The sequence below is a fragment of the Gossypium hirsutum genome, chromosome D13 (genome assembly GCF_007990345.1).
Source record: "Gossypium hirsutum isolate 1008001.06 chromosome D13, Gossypium_hirsutum_v2.1, whole genome shotgun sequence".
In the NCBI taxonomy this organism is placed as follows: domain Eukaryota; kingdom Viridiplantae; phylum Streptophyta; class Magnoliopsida; order Malvales; family Malvaceae; genus Gossypium; species Gossypium hirsutum.
In genome coordinates, this window is record NC_053449.1 from 8347090 (window position 1) to 8364255 (window position 17166).

The 17166-nt window shown below is 34.2% G+C and overlaps 1 long non-coding RNA gene and 1 other non-coding gene across 2 annotated transcripts; one reads left to right on the plus strand and one right to left on the minus strand.

The window, feature by feature from the left end:
• The first annotated feature begins 420 nt into the window (after positions 1-420).
• Positions 421-527, plus strand: LOC121225830 (small nucleolar RNA R71). Its single transcript, XR_005923734.1, has one exon. It is a non-coding gene; the product is annotated as a small nucleolar RNA R71 (small nucleolar RNA).
• A 6992-nt stretch (positions 528-7519) lies between these two features.
• LOC121225752 (uncharacterized) lies at positions 7520-9013 on the minus strand. The gene is made up of 3 exons (XR_005923628.1): positions 8199-9013; positions 7836-7967; positions 7520-7687 (listed from the first exon to the last, which is right to left on the minus strand). It is a non-coding gene; the product is annotated as an uncharacterized lncRNA (long non-coding RNA).
• Positions 9014-17166: the final 8153 nt, after the last annotated feature.

Below are 17166 nucleotides of genomic sequence, written 5' to 3' on the forward strand. Positions count from 1 at the left end.
CCACTCTTATTTTGATATTGGTTCCCCACATAGTACACTGACTCAGGATTTGATGGATAATTCTCAAAAGAATGACCTTCTCCACAGTACACACAAGAAACTACTTCAAACGAACTTTGTGGCTGAGCTACAAAATTATTAGTATTATTAGCAGTTAACTATTTTAACATAGAGGAAATAGACGATACCTGAGCCGATAACAAAGTGAGAGAGTCATCTTCATGAACCCTGGCTACTTGTCTTCCTGAAGCTGTTCAATTTTTTGGCCATTGATAGTTATTACCCGTGATCCTCTCGATGATCTCATAAGCCTCATTATAAGATTTAGACAAAATTGCACCATTCGCTGAAGCATCTACCATCAATCTTGTATGTGCATCGAGACCGTTATAGAATGTCTCCAACTGGATACAATGAGGAATCCCATGATGAGGACACTTACAAAGTAACTCCTTGAATCGCTCCTAAGCCTAATACAAAGACTCGTCATCCAATTGCTAGAAAGTTGTGATCTCATTCCTCAACTTAGCGTTTTTGTTAGGTGGGAAACACTTAACCAAAAATCTCTCTGCTAATTCTTGCATGTAGATATGAAACTTGGTGGCAATGAATTGAGCCATGCTCGTGCTCGATCTCGCAACGAGTACGAAAACAACTTCAACCTTAGTGTGTCTTCAGTCACACCGACTATCTTGAATGAATCACTCACCTCCATAAACAATCGAAGGTGGAGATGTGGATCTTCCGTGGGCATACCACTAAATTGGCCCAGCATTTGGTGCATTTGAAACATCACTAGTTTCAATTCAAATTGGGTTGCCTTAATATCTGACCTTTTAATTCCTGGGTTTAACTCGCTAAAAAGTGGCACAACATATTGTTTGATGCATCGATCCCTATCATCGGCAATGAGGATGGGATTTCGTACATAATCGGCTTCATTACCTTGGTCTTGATTCTGATTTCCAAGGTCCATCTTGACTTGTCTTTGAGCTATTCGTTCACGTCTTTTTTTTCTGAAATTTCGCTCAATTTCAGGGTCTACAGGGAGTAAATCAATAATTTGATCTATGCTCATAAACATCTAAGAAGAAAATCACAAAAATTAAAAAGAATAAGTTAGTAATGTTAGAAATAAATCAAATTGAAAATAAATAATTTCATGAAAAAAATGACTATGGCAATAGTTGACAATCCTCGGCAACGGCGCAAAAAACTTGTAGCACTCAGGTTTGTGCAAGTGTACATAGTCGTTATCAAGTAATGAGTAAGTATCGAGTTATCGTCTCCACAGGGATTGTATTTGTGCTAAGTCACTTAATTTGTAAAATTATATTAACAATTTGAAAAATAAAAACAAAATATAGTTGAGAAGTGGTATAAACTAGATGCAATGATCCCTAATGTAAATTATCCTAATATGTAGACTATATGATTGAGGCTGATACCCCATGTAGTCTCACTATTTCTGATATGTAAAGCTTAGCTAATTTTTGAAGAGAAAAGTCTGTCCTTACTTGGATGAAGTGAGTAGACTTGGTCACTCAATCCACGATAACCTAAACAAAATCCTTCTTAGTGGGTGTTAGAGGTAACCAACTAACGAAGTACATCGTTACTCGCTCCTATTTCCATAACGGTACCTTAACTGGCTGCAGTAAACCCGAAGGTAATTGATGCTCAACCTTAACCTGCTGACGAGTCAAACAGCGAGCAACGAAGTCGGTAACCTCACGCTTCAACCTTGGCCACCGGTACAATTCTCGAAAATCTCAGTACGTCTTGTTTCTGCTCGGATGTATAGTATAGGGACTACCATACGCCTCTCTTAGAATCGACTGCCTTAACTCTTCATCATTCGATACACAAATCCGACCGCGAAAACAAAGTACCCCATCATTGTTTATCCCAAAATCAGTCGTACCACCATTATCAACCTGAAAAAAAACGTAACCTGTGAGACTTATCCCGCAATTGTTTACCTCAAATCTATTCAATCCATGTCGGTTTCACCTAAAGTTCTGCCAACAGACTTCCATCGTCGAATAGGCTAAGTCGAGCGAACATCGCTCTCAGATCGGTCATAGTCCTACGGCTCAACGCATCAGCCACCACATTGGCCTTGTCGGAATGGTACTCAATGGTACAATCATAATCCTTAAGCAACTCAACCCATCTATGCTACCTAAGATTTAACTCCTTCTGAGTGAGAAGATACTTGAGGCTCTTATGATCAGTGTAGATAATACATTTCTCACCGTACAGATAATGCCTCCAGATTTTTAATGCAAATACTACAGTGGCCAACTCCAAATCATGCGTCGGATAGTTCGCCTCATGTGTCTTAAGCTGACAACATACATCAACATACATCCCAAACCAACATGTGATGCATCATTATAAGCCGTGAACTCCTTTCCATGTTCAGGCTGTACCAAAACAGGAGCCTCAGTCAGTACAGTCTTAAGCTTCTCAAAGCTCTCTTGCTACACATTAGTCCAGTTAAATGATACATCTTTACGTAACAACTTAGTCAAGGGTGCTGCGATCAGTGAAAATCTTTCCACAAACCGTCAGTAATAACCTACCAGTCCCAAAAAATTACGGATTTCAGACACATTCTTAGGCTATTTCTAGTCCAATACATCCTCAATTTTCCGAAGACAGACTCGAATCCCCTCAGCAGACACCCCATGACCCAGAAATGTTACTTCACGTAACCAGAACTCGCACTTGCTGAACTTAGCATAGAGTTGTTTTTCCCACAAAATCTGAAGAACAATCCTAAGGTACTTGTCATGCTCATCCTCAGTCCTCGAATAAACCAATATGTCATCGATGAACACCACTACAAACCGATCCAGGTAGGGCTGAAACACTCGGTTCATCAGATCCATGAAAGCTGTCGGTACATTAGTCAGCCCAAATGGCATCACTAGGAACCCGTAGTGACCATAACGAGTCCTAATGTCATCTTATGCACATCAGCCTCCTTAACCCTCAACTGATGATACCCAGAACGCAAGTCAATTTTGGAGAACACAGACTCCTCTCAGAACTGGTCAAACAAATCACCAATCCTCGAAAGTGAATACTTGTTCTTAATAGTTCAACTTATTTAATTGTTGGTAGTCGATACACATCCTTATGGATCCATCCTTTTTCTTAACAAACAGTACAGGTGCTCCCCACGGGGACACACTAGGGCGGATGAACCCACGATCCAATAACTCCTGAATTTGAGCATTGAGCTCCATAAGCTCCTTCGCTGCCATTCGATAGGGAGCGATAGACATTCAATGCCAATCTTGTCAAAAATTAAATTATGTGATATTAGATACTTAGATTAATTTTCTAAAAAAATTCTTCATGAATATCATAAACTAAAAAAAGAAAATATAGAATTTTGGAAAAACCAATATTTTCATAAATTACCATCACCGTGGGATGAGATATGTATGAAAAAACATGTTTCTTATTTAGAAAAAAATAGTAAAACGGTTGGTGCACCATCAGAAAATATAGACTCTATAGGAAATAGAATAAATTTTGCAAAAGAAAGAATAACTTTACATTGTTTACAAAGTAAAACTTCTAAATAAGTTAAGCATAAATTAAGTACTAAATATTGTACAAAAATTTTAGAAAATGAATGGGAATTTGGATGTAAATCAATACATCCTAACACTTATAAAAGAGATAAAAAGAAAAATAAAAGATATAAATTAGTTAGATGGAAACTATGAAATAAAAAATATACTGGTTATAATAAGAAGAAAAGATTAGGTAGGAGAAAAACTTCTAAAAAATCTAAAAAACAAATATGTAAATGTTTTATATATGATGAAGAAGGTCACATAGCACCAAATTGTCCTAATAAAGGAAAAAGTGTAAAGAAAATGATTAAAACACTTGAGAACAATACTTAGAAATATGTTCAGTGTTTTAATCATTTTCTAAGTCTTGTTCTTAAGTGTTTTTGATCATATTTCTAAGTCTTGTTCTGAAGAAATATTATATGAACTAATATCAGAAATAGAATCTGATATAGATGAAGAAGAATAAATATTTATGTTTAATATAGGAAGTAGTTCTAATAATCAATTAGAAGAAATTCCTAAAACTAAACAACAAGATATAAAATTAGGAAATTTAATTGGAGAAGAAAAAGACTTTTCTGATGAAATGATAGAAAAAATAAACAAAAATCATATTTCTAAAGAAAAATATATAAAATATCTAAATTCAAAATATGCAGTCAAAAATATATAGAAAAAATATGTGGAAATACAGTAGCAAAGGAAACTAGAGGAGGATTAACAGAAATCTCATTATTTACTAAAGATAAAATTAAGAGGATTAAAAAGGAATATCCTCAAGTTAGATATATACATCTAGGAATAATAATGATAACTTTTAGAGCTTTATTTAGAAAAGGTCATGATATACCTATAATAGCAATTTTGCTAGATAAGAGATTTGAAAATCTAATAAAAGCACTTATTGGAGGAATTCAATCAAACTTACATAAGGTGTAATAGGATTTAAAGTTAAATCAAATTACTTTATATCTATTATCGATCCTCTAATAGAAGAGTGTTTATGTTTAAGAATTCAGACAAAAAATTCTGAAATTAATGATTTAGCCGAAGATCTAGCAATAAGTTGGACTTTTATTAATGAATATACAAATACAGCAGAAGTAGAAATAAAAGAGATTAATAATAAAATTATTGAGCTTTTTGAACCTAATAAATTTACTACCAAAATACAACTAAAACTACTATATTTAAGAGATCTATCAATACCAAAAGACTGGATGATAGAAAAAATAAGTAGTACAAGTACTTCTAAACCTGTAAGTACTATAGAATACATGTCGTCTGGAAATAAATTATATTTCAAAAATACTGTTATAACAAATATAAATGAGAATTTAATTTTACCCTCAAATAATCCAATAGAGAAAGAAGACTTTCTAAGATTTCATGCTCTAAAATCTTTTAATTTTGATTTTGTTTTTTAGTTTAATAAAAAATGTCTTCGTCTGTTTTATAGTTAAAGAGACTAGTCTGGTCGAAGACTAATCTTATTCAGACTGAAGTGATATATAGGTAAAAGTAAAACCCTCGGTGATGATTCTAGAATTCGGACCCCGTTGAACCTTTTCCAACCGGTGATTTTTCTAGAGAAACAAACAGAAAAAACTTACACAGCGATCCAACAGAGAAGTGTCGACGACGATGCGGCAGAGGAGTATCAAAATCGATGCAACAGAGGTGAAGTCGATAGCGATGCAGTAGATGGTCGGGGAAATATTTGGGGATTTTGATTTGGGGAATAAATTTAAGGATTTGGGAAAAATTTTTAGGGGAAAACATAAGGGATTTCGGGGATGAGTTGGGGATAAAACTGAGTAAAGCAAAACGGCGTTGTTTTGTTTAAAAATAAAATGATATTTTGCGGCATTTTTCTCATAGTGCCGTTAATGCTTGACCTTTTCTGCATTTTTCTCATAGTGTCGCTAATGCTTGACCTTTTGTGGTATTTTTCTCATAAACGTCGCTACTGCTTGACCTTTTGCGGCGTTTTTTTGTTAGCGCCACTAAAAACGCCGCTAAAATCTTAAATTCCTATAGCGGTCAATGGAGGAATGAGTTTTCGTGATTTGACTAAATTCAATATAAGGTTATTAGCTTGTCAGTGTTGGTGTATGGAGTTCACGTAGACTTTTGGAGATGGGCCTCAGTTGGAGGTTCGGATTGAGGACATCGATTTCAATGTAGAATAACTGTTGGCTTTCTGGGCCAAGTGATTGCAGGGCCTGAACAATGATTATTAATTCACAGTTCTTATGGGTTGTTAATTTAATTTCTCCAGAGTCTAATCAATGGAAGTGGATTTGGTTCATACCTTGTTTTCAAGTGAGATCAATAGAATCCTGGGTATCCCTTTTACCGTCCATAGCTCGGCCGAACAAATTGGTGTGGAAAGGATATAGTATAGTGACTTAAATAGTTAGGAGTGGTTACATGTTCCTCCTTATTTAGCAGATACAAGGGGTTTGATGTTACTATCATTCTTGTTACCATTTGGGCTCTTTGGCATGCTTGAAATCAATATTATCATGAGGGTGTGGTCAGACCTCAAAGGACATTGTTACCTTTTTTCGAGTTTACTGTAAGGAGGTACATGAGATGTGTGCTACATTTGCTATAGTTCATGCACCTGCCTACTTTCCGTTCAAAAAGAAATAAGCAATTATCAAATCCAAAAATCATAATTCAAATGTATTCCATAAATGGTAGAAAATTTTTTTTCCCTTTTTTTATAAAAATGAGAGAATTTATAATTTAATCCTTATACTTTTAAATCTTTTTATTTGGTCTCAAATGTGATTCTCGTAATATCAATACGTTTTCCAACTTATCCTTATGCCTATTAATTAATACTAAGTTACTCATATTTTGATCAAATTGTACTTTTAGTCCTCAAATTTTACAAATTTTTTTGTTTGGTCCTTTAATCACACTTTCAAGTCTAAAATTCTTTTCATTTATTATCATATCCAAAATTACTTTATTTTCATAAGAATTATTTGATTCGAATTTTTTTTCTCGAAAATTCAATGTATCCACTATCGAAATAGTGTCACGTGTTTAATAATAAATTTTGGAGTTTTACAAATATATTATATACTATTGGTAAAATTAATAAAAAATATTGCTAAGATAAAATAAACTTAGTACAACTAATAATTTACATAAAATATTTTTAAATACAATTTTAGTTTTGAAATGGGAGCTCTACATTGAACCACGTGATTTCTGGGGATAATTTGACGATAGGTCCTTTAGTCTCATTAGTCGATTTAATTTGACCTCTAATTCACAGTTTTAATTGAAGTTATTTTTGCTATTGGTTTTAGATTAATTCGATTATATTTTACATGATTAATTTTAATTTTGTTTTTGGGTTGAATATTAAATGATATGATTGTGTGCCCATATTATTAGTTTATTTTCTTTAATATTTACTTCAAGCGGATAAGTATTTGAATGTTTAATTCTTGATTTTTTAATGTTTATCGGAATTTTAACTGATTATGGTATAATATGTTTTATTTTAATATTGGTTGTAATTATTTTTATTTCAAAAAAAAAGTTGCATCATTTATCAATGTTTTAAAATTTATTTTAGTAAGTGTCATTATAATTAGTGATTGACGTCATAATTGGGGTTATTTTGATTAAGTTAATATATTATTATGTCATATTTTTAGGTATTTATTTTTTAAAAATAACAATTTAGTAATACACAAACCAAAATAATAATATAATATTGATAATTAAAATTTTCAACTGTGGTAATTAAAATCAGGGTTTTTTAAGTTTAGAAAAAATCATGTTTGATTATAAAATATTTAAATCAATTTTAGTTTTAAAATATATTTTAAATTAGTGTATTAATATATTAAAGTAAATAAAGGCATGTAAAGAGACCAAATTTACGTGGACAACCCTTCCAATTTGGAAGGGAAGAAAACCACGGGAAAAAAGCCATCACTAATATTCATATGTAGAGTTACATGAAGGCATTTACATCAACTCTGATCGGAGTTCAAAATGTTGTCCAGTTTTTGGAACGTGAAGAAAAGATTGGCGTCCCCAGCCTCATTAGCTTCTTACTAAATATACAAATCAATACCAATGGTCAGTTTTGAGAATCAAATATTTATATATATATATACAAATTGAGTCACAATAGCATGCATGAACAAGCTTATGAATATATAAACGTACAAAATGAAAATAGAGCAAGGGTTAGGCAGGTACCAGATGGTGAGAATTATAATCAGGCACTCTAAGATTGCCACCAACACCTGCCGACGTCCAAGGGTTTGGTTGTTGGTCTAAACATGATCGGGGTTTCGTCGACGAAGAGAAAGATGAGACTAATTTGGTGTCCTTCAAAGGAATTTCAAAAAGTGTTGTAGAAAGATGTCAGGTTATAACCTCACATCGCATATATATAGCTTTTGTATAAAATAATTCGTTTATTATTTTAAAATAAAATAATAATAATTCAAACTTCATAATATGAAATTCACTATTTTAACCTCATAAGTCATTTTTCTTCTTAATATTCAAAAGAAAACATATCAGAAAATTGTGTTCTGAAATATCAGCTTAACATACCTCCTTTGCCGTATTTAAAGCCAGATATTGGTGGTTGAAAGTCGTTAAAAACATCAGAATACCTCATTTTGATGCTACTTTCAAGGAACCTCTTTAAACAATCATGCTCTGGTATGTCATTAGAAATACTGACGGCCTGGTCCTGGCTTCTAGTGTGCAACCTAATAGGTAGATACCCAACGCGTTTTTGGCGGAGGCTGTGGCAGCGATCCAGGCGACGACTTTTGCAGCAGATTTGGGGTTCATGCATGTTGTTTCTGAAGGCGACTCATTGACGGTTATAAAGAAACTCACATCACCAAATGAAGACAGATGGAAAATTAGTGGTGGTGGTAAGGATTTATTAAAGAAATTAAATCTTTTGTTGAGCAATGTTACTTACATCCATCGAATTGCCAACATTGTGGCTCATCCCGGATGTTACTTACATCCACGAGATGGGCCTTTCATCCCGGATGTGGCTACTGTTTACGTTGACGGAGATCGGCGGGGGGTGGTTCGGTCGATTTAACTTCTGTGACTTTGTTCTGTCTTGGTGAGGAAATGGAGCTCTTTTTGCACTATTAGTTTTGGCTTCTTGTTAGGGTTGAGAGCTCAACAATTTGTTTTGGGTGTTTTGATGTTTGTTTGGTTTCTGGGGACTGATGTAGTTTTGTTGCCCCTGGTTTTCTTGACCAGGCCTTTTCTTCTCTCTTGTTAAAAAAAGATAGACCACTCCACCACGCTAAGCATTCCTCTATATAGTGCTACTCATATGATTTTTGTATTACCCCATGTGGACTAATCTTTTATTCATTAATATATCTCCTAATTCACATTCATATATTTTCTTGATTAAGTACCATTTATCAACATTTCAATTCTAATTACCAATTTTATTGCTACAAGCCACGACACTTGAGAAATAAGAGAAATGTTTCTTTTCTTTCTTTTTGTTTCGGTTTGCAAAAGATGGAGAAGTTGATGTTTTCATCTTTTCTTTTTCACTCATTTCTATTCATTTTGTTCACTAACAACTTAGTCTCTATACAATACTTAGGAAATAATTCACCTAGATTTTATCTGTCATTATCAATCTAAATTACATAATTTCTTTACTTAGTATCTTGATCCGTAGAAATCCCTAAATTATGCTAATATATCTTTTCGAGAGTGAGAGCAGCTAACTCTAAGTTGATTAATTGAAATTTCTTTCTAATTAAAATCCATATTATCGCATTAACTTGTGTTATGGTTCCCCTATTAAATTTGACTCTAATCCGATAGATTTATGCCATCCTATTTCTAAGATTGCATGCAACTCCACTCAATTTACTCTTAAACAGGATTTATTCCTCCTCTGATTTAAAAACATCAAACATGGATCAATAATCTAGAAATATCAAACCAAGAATTAAGCACACATAATTGTGAACAAAATCTAAATATTTATTGCGTAAAATAAAAATAAATGACAGAATCCATCATAAGGTTCATCTCCCTAGGTATTTAGAAAATTAGTTCATGCTTGCATATAAAAACACCCCAAAAATAGTATTGTCGAAACTATTTTTATTTTGAAAAACGGGGTCGACTTTTAAAACGAAAATAGAGTCGCCACCAATCTTTTTTCGAGGTGTGATCGGGTCACCTTGGGATTAATCATTTTAATAAAACATTTTGATTTATTAAAATAATTATTTTGGTCTACAAAATTCGAGAAAACAGACTCAGGAGTTAGTTACGCACGAGGAAGGATTAGCACCTTCGTAATGCCCAAAACTTGGTACCTAATTGATTAATTAACGTCCTAATGTTGAAAATTTGAAAATATTTTAAAATACAATCCTCTTTAAAAACCTAAATAAATTGAATTTAATGTTAAGACCTCCTTGTCCCGAAGTAATAAGATGTCACATCCAGTAAGTTAGGATACGACATTTTAACCCTCGAAACTAAGCTTGTCTCATGCATTAAAGTTTAAAAAGGATATTCGGTTATTTGGATCAAAAAAATCGAAACCCAGTAAGTTAGGGCACGATTTTCTCAAAGCTCCAAAGTACCGAATATTGCCTTATTTTTAAAAGTTTTCTTTTTTCAAATTGGAGAAAATTGATGCGATATTAAAACGATGCGTACAAACTTTGATAAAAAAAAGGGCAATATGAAAATACAAATAAACAATTTATAAAACACATAATGATAATTATTTAAATACTAGCATCAATAATCAAAGACCAATAAATTTAAAACAAAGATTATAAAATAAAAAAGATATAAGGCAAAATAAAATGTAAACAAATTTTTAAAAAAATGAATTTGAAAATGAATAATAAGGGAAAAAAGTTTGAAATCAACAATATACAAATCAATAAATAAATTATACATAAAAAAGTAGGTAATATATGTATAAGTTTGGAATAAATAATATATAAAAAATGAAAATAGGTAATATATAAAGTAATAATATATAAATGAGTTTAAAAATAAATATTGTGTAATAAGGAATTTAGAACAAGTTATACACAAAACATCTTAAAAATAAATGGTATATAAAATAGATAATATAAAAAAATTTTGCAATTGATAATATATGGAAAAAAAAATTAAAGCAAATAATCAAACAATTTAAAATGGATGATTTATAACACGAGTTTTTAAAAAATAAACAACATGTGTGACATAATATTAAAAACAAATAAAATATATAATTAATGGAAGGAAATAAAAGAATGATAAGAATGGTTAAATGAATTAAAAATATGTAAATATGAAAGTTGATGGATAAATAAACTAATAAAAGTAAAAGAATAATTAATGATTAAACAATTAAATGGATAAAAAAAGGTTAAAAAAACGCTTAAGTCAGCCTAACTCTCACAATATGAAGATTTAATGAAATTCCTCCACCAAAATCCAACTCAAATGAAAGCAACTTAAAAAGAAACGAAGATGAACGATGAACAAAATAAGAACAAGCCAGAGAAAATAAGAACGCAAGAGAGAGAGAAATTTGAGTGAATGCTCTTAAGAATTATTATTGCTCCAAACTCAAGTCTTACAATGAAGTGAGAGGCCTCTATTTATAGTTGAGGCTCCCCAAATCCAACGATACAGATCAATTACATCAACGGCTAGGATTAAAGGGTATCTACAAATTAAATCTCTAAGATTACAAAATCATATCTTCTAAGATTGCATATCATATCTAAGATTGCATATCCTTGAAGATTATATTTCCATATGCGTCAAGCTTGTAGATGGACTTTCAACCTTTTCAAATAATGGGCCATTCCAATAGGGGCCAAATGATATAATTTTGGACTGGACTTGGACTTTGTTTTATTATTTTGGGTTTATTATTTTTTTTGTGAGTCCGGGCCAAATTGGCCTATTACAGTTGCCCCTCTTTGCTCATTGTTGTGTAACGAGAATGGAACAAAGACTATAAAAGGGCCAATTTTGCTCGGTCTTGTCGGGTTCTGACTTCTTTGAGTGCTCGTCTTCTTCAAGTAGCCTCATTCCATCCTTTGCATCTTCAGGGGCATAGGAATTAGTGCTTCTATCTGCTCCAATGTGATTTCAAGGAGAAGAGATTTCTAGCTTCGATCTTCTCCTCTGGAACTTAAAAGAAGTAAAAATTGGTAATTTCAACCTGCTCCACTGTAACTTCAGGGAGATAAGGTTGGTGGCTTAAATCTGCTTCCCTACTACCTCGGGAAGATAAGACTCATCGTCTTTGATCTGCTCCACTTCTGCTTAGGGAGACAAGATATACAATCTTTAACCTACTCCACTACTGCTCAGAGAGATAGGACTGGTGGCTTAAATATGCTTCCTACTATCTCAGGAATATAAGATTCGCCGTCTTCGATCTGCTCCACTACTGCTTAGGGAGACAGGATCTACAATCTTCAACCTACTCCACTACTGCTCAAGGAGATAGGACTGGTGGCTTAAATCTGTTTCCCTACTACCTTGGGAAGATAAGATCTGCCGTCTTTGATCTATTCCATTGCAATCTCCAGGGAAACAAGATTTGCTATCTTCAGTCTATTCCACTGCAACTGTAGGGAGATAAGACTTCACTTAAATCCGCTCCACTGCAACTTCGGGGAGATAGGATTATTGGCTTTAATCTGCTCTATTGCAACTTCAGGGAGATAAGATTTGCCATGATCTACTCTACTGCAACTTCAGAGAGATAAGATCTGTGATTTACAGTTTTAATCTGTTCCACTGCAGCTTCAGGAAACTGAGATTCGCTATCTTCAGTCTGCTCCACTGCAACTTTAGGGAGATAAGACTGGCCTCTTCAATCCGCTCCATTATAACTTCAGGGAGATAGGATTATTGGCTTTAATCTGCTCCACTACAACTTCAGAGGGATAAGATTTGCCATCTTCAGTCTACCCCACTTCAACTTCAAGGGGATAAGACTTGCTTTCTTCAATAAGACTTGAAACTTTAATCTGCTCCACTACAACTTCAGGGAGATAGGATTATTGGCTTTAATCAACTTCACTGCAACTTTAGGGAGATAAGATTTGCCATCTTTATTCTGCCCCACTGCAACTTCAGAGGGATAAGACTTACTTTTTTCAGTCTGCTCCACTACAACTTCAAGGAGATAAGATTTGTAACTTTAATCCACTCCACTGCAACTTTAGGGAGATAGGATTATTGGCTTTAATCCACTCCACTACAACTTCAGGGAGATAGGATTATTGGCTTTAATCTACTCCACTACAACTTTAGGGAGATAAGATTCGCCATCTTATTCAATCCATTCCACTGCAACTTCAGTGGTATAGGATTTGTGGTTTCACCGCTCTGTTCTATAGGGAACGTGACCTGTAGAATCCATTTTATAAACCTAATTATGCCTAGTGATTAGGATGTCATGATCAGAATGAATCAAATGCTCCTAACTAGATGTGTATGGATTATATTTGCATAAAACAGAATGTCATTTTTCGAGAATGATCCCTCTTTAACACTTAGGTTGTCATTACTCGTTGTTCATTAAGGCTTTATCGCCGACGTATCATGATGCCATCTCGTTCGACTAGTACCTTCAACAAAAGACCCAAAGAAACACTCAATCAGTTTGCCCCCATTATAATCTTCAAGGTTCAATCCAATGGGATATAAAATTTGTACCATCTTCCTCCCACTATAATCCAAGGGTAGAAAATCTGGCTTTTTCTCAATCCTCTCCTACTGCAATTCAAAGGTACAGGATGTGAAGCTCTTTGGTCTCTTACACCATTCCCAGGGTGTCATACCAAATGTTTATGCACAATTTTAGAATTTCCTTCTCCAAGAAAAACCTCTTCCTATTACTCAGTGATTATTGTTTGCTTGTTCATTGAAGCTTTATCACCAACACGATATCTTGCCGTTTTGTTCAATCAATAATTTTGACAGCAAAATCCAAAGAGATAGTCTTAATTTAGACTTTTCCTTCTCAGATATTTCAACCTTTAAACTTGGTGAATTATAAACAATAGTCATGTTTTAAGTTCCTGTATTATTTGGAAACTTCTAGAGTAATATACAAAACTTCCATTGTGAAAGTATTATTATTCCATTAATCATTATTCCAATGCAACTTGCTTGCAAAAAAATCATATCAATGGATAAAATAGAATTGATTTGGGAGCATGGCTCGAAATGAATAAATTATCAAGGATAGTAAGAATAAAAGAGGAATTGATTGGGAACACGTATCTTGAAAAAGAATGAAGTATTCCAAGAACAACAAATTCAATATAAATAGTATGAAGACTAGGTGCCCCAGATATCACAACTTGAACTTCTCTGTACAAACTTTCTGAAGATCATTCTAAGTTTGACATGTGTTTAGGAGATCTACAGTACTCTGTCGATGCCCCAAGATGTCGCCTACCCTTTCCTGTTGATTCAGGTAAAGCAAGATCACTGTATGCCTTATTTTGATCAATATTTGAGCCGCTCTTTTTGGGTTTTCAACTCAAATCCCTTTTGGTCTCAAGGGGCCCCTTGCAGGTTTTCGCCTTGGCCTCTCTTCTTTTTCTTTCTTCTCTTTTTTTTGATTTTTTTGAATTTTTTTGTCTCAAGGCGCCCTTTGTGGGTTTTCACCTTGGCCTCTCCCCTTTCAAGTAAAATACTTCTTGACTGAATCTGAATTCACCGGATTGGGCAAGTCTTTGGCATCTATCTCGATCAATATCAATGCTCCTCCAGAATAGGCCTTCTTTACAACATAAGGTCCTTCCCAATTTGGCATCCATTTTTCTTTAAAATCCTTTTGTATAAGAAAGATCTTTTTCAACATCAGATCCCCCTCTTGGAATTCTCTAGGATGAACCTCTTTGTCATAAGCTCGCATCATCTAACCGTGATAGATAGCTTTTAACCCTTTTTTCTTTGATTGGGTTCAACATTCCATAAACCAATGGGCCAAGTGTTACCTCGGCAAAGGTCTTGGGCGACGTTTGATGAGCATAGAGGGTAAATGGTAAATTCTTTATGCCAATCTTTACAAGTCGCAATCATCTTTCCCACGATCCTTGTTTTATTTTTTATTTTTTGACTGCCTATGGTGTCTGATCTTTGAATAACTACAAACTTTTGACATTGTCCTTTTTGACATTCTTTATCGGTGCCTGATCTCTTTTTTTTTGAAATTGGAATTTAATGACTTCGACCTTGTAACATTGGCATATGAAGCTATTTCCACCCTCTTAGTGCAGTAATCGAAAACCATAAAGATGAATCGATATTGGCTAAAAGCTTTTGACGAGATTGGCTCCATCACATCCATGCCCTACATATGGAAAATTTGTGAAGAAATGGAGGAGACACATAGGTTTTATCTTCCTCAAATTGGTATTTATGGCATAACTGATGTAATCCCCTTCCATGGTGGACCAGCAATACTGAAACCTCGTGATTAACTTGGCTATCGTAAAACTATTAGTATGTGTCCTTCTGACACACTTATGGACATTTTAGCCTTAACAGCATCCACAAGTCTTAGTAAGCTAGACATATCTTGATATGATCGTGCGAAAACATCTTTGAATTCTTGGAATAATTTAATGATGTTTCGCTTTGTTTCGATGGTAAGACAAGCTCTAATCTCTTTCTCTTCTCCTAGGCTCACTGTCCACTGACTTTTGTAGGGTAGGATCTGTTTTTTCATCTTGTTCTACCATTCTTAACAAATCAAGAGATAGGTTACAATCTCAGTCATATTTAAAGTCCTGAGATTCCCCTAGACACATGTCTTACTCAAAAGGAGATTATGAATCAGTAGCAACATCACTCATGTCGTTGATATCTGAAGACCTATTGTAGGTACAAAGGCAGATTTCAAAGAATAAATAAATCTAAGGACAATTATTTGTATGAATGAAGAATAAAATAATATTTAAAAGAGAGTCCAAAGAACAATAGATTCTATAAATGAAAAGAATGAAAGAATGTTTGCTAAAAAAATGCATTTTATTGAAATAAAGATTTTGGACACAAGCTTATTTCATAAAAAGATTCTTATTGCCTCTAGGCTTTAAAGCAATAAGTGTGTTTTTAATATTACACTAGATTATCTCTAAAAATACAGTGATCTCTTCCACAGTCTCATTGTTCAAAACACTCCCAAGTATGCAAGGGTTTGGAAACGTTATTCCCCGGTTCCCCCTTCGAATACATCATCAATGTTTAGATTCTCCGATATTCCTTCTGGGCTTTTGACTTATTCAAGGAGTCGCAGCTTTCTTGCCTCCTCCTTCAATTATCGCATTTACTACCTCGTCAAAGTGATTAGGTTCTAATGAAATGTCAAACTTCGTAATTCCCATTTTAATGAACCTTTCGACCAACTTTTTAAACATAGTGCAGTTTTCGATTAAGTGACCCGTTATTCCCACGTGGTACTCGCATTGGGCATTCTCATTATACCATTTTGGGAACGGAGGTTGCACGGGTTCTGAGTAGGACAGAGACACCACATGCACATCAAAAAGATTATGATATAGCTCATTATATGCCATCCGGATGGGTGTGAACTGGAGCCTTTCTGTATTTAGCCTCGAGTTAGATTCCTACCTTGAACAGCCTTGATAGCTAGTGGTTACAGTCCTTGGCTGACCTACAGTTACTGATTTGGAATGCCTGGTGCTCATTTTAATCACTTCATTTTCCCTGTTTCTCAGGTTTAATCTTTTGGTGCTTTGTCCTGCGTCTATCTTCCCACTCCTTATCATGTTTTCGATTATCTCACCGGACATTACCATATCTGAAAAGCTCATGGTACCGCTTCCTAACATGTGGTTGATGAACGGGGCTTTTAGAGTATTGATGAAAAGCATCGTCATTTCTTTCTCCAAAAGTAGTGGTTGGACTTGTGTTGCTACCTTTCTCCATCTTTGGCCATATTGTCTGAAACTCTCACTTTTCTTCTTTTCCATATTCTGTAAAGTAATTCTGTCGGGCGTAATGTTTGTTACATGATTATATTGCTTCATAAAAGCTTGTGCTAAGTCTTTCCATGAATTGATTTTAGCACGGTCAATAGGTTGTACCATTTTGCTGCTGACCCGATCAGACTGTTTTGGAAGCAATGTATTAATAACTGGTCATTATTAACACATCCTATCATCCATCGACAGAACATCGTGATGTGAACTTCAGGACAACTAGTCCCGTTGTACTTTTCAAACTCTAGAGTTTTGAACTTTGGCGGGAGTACTAGATCTGGGACCAGACTCAATTCCTTAGCGTCAACCCCGCAATGGTAGTCAGCATTTTCCATTGCTTTAAATTTCTCTTCCAGTCATCTGCATCGGTTCTTAAGTTGTTTCGACAGATCTACCCTAACCTTTTCCATTTTTGCCACCTCATCGAAATCAGGGACAACGGGATTAGTTAGATTATTCCCCTAATTAGAAACTGAACGTATCGGGTAGTTTATTGGTATAGAGGTACCAACCTGATATTGTTG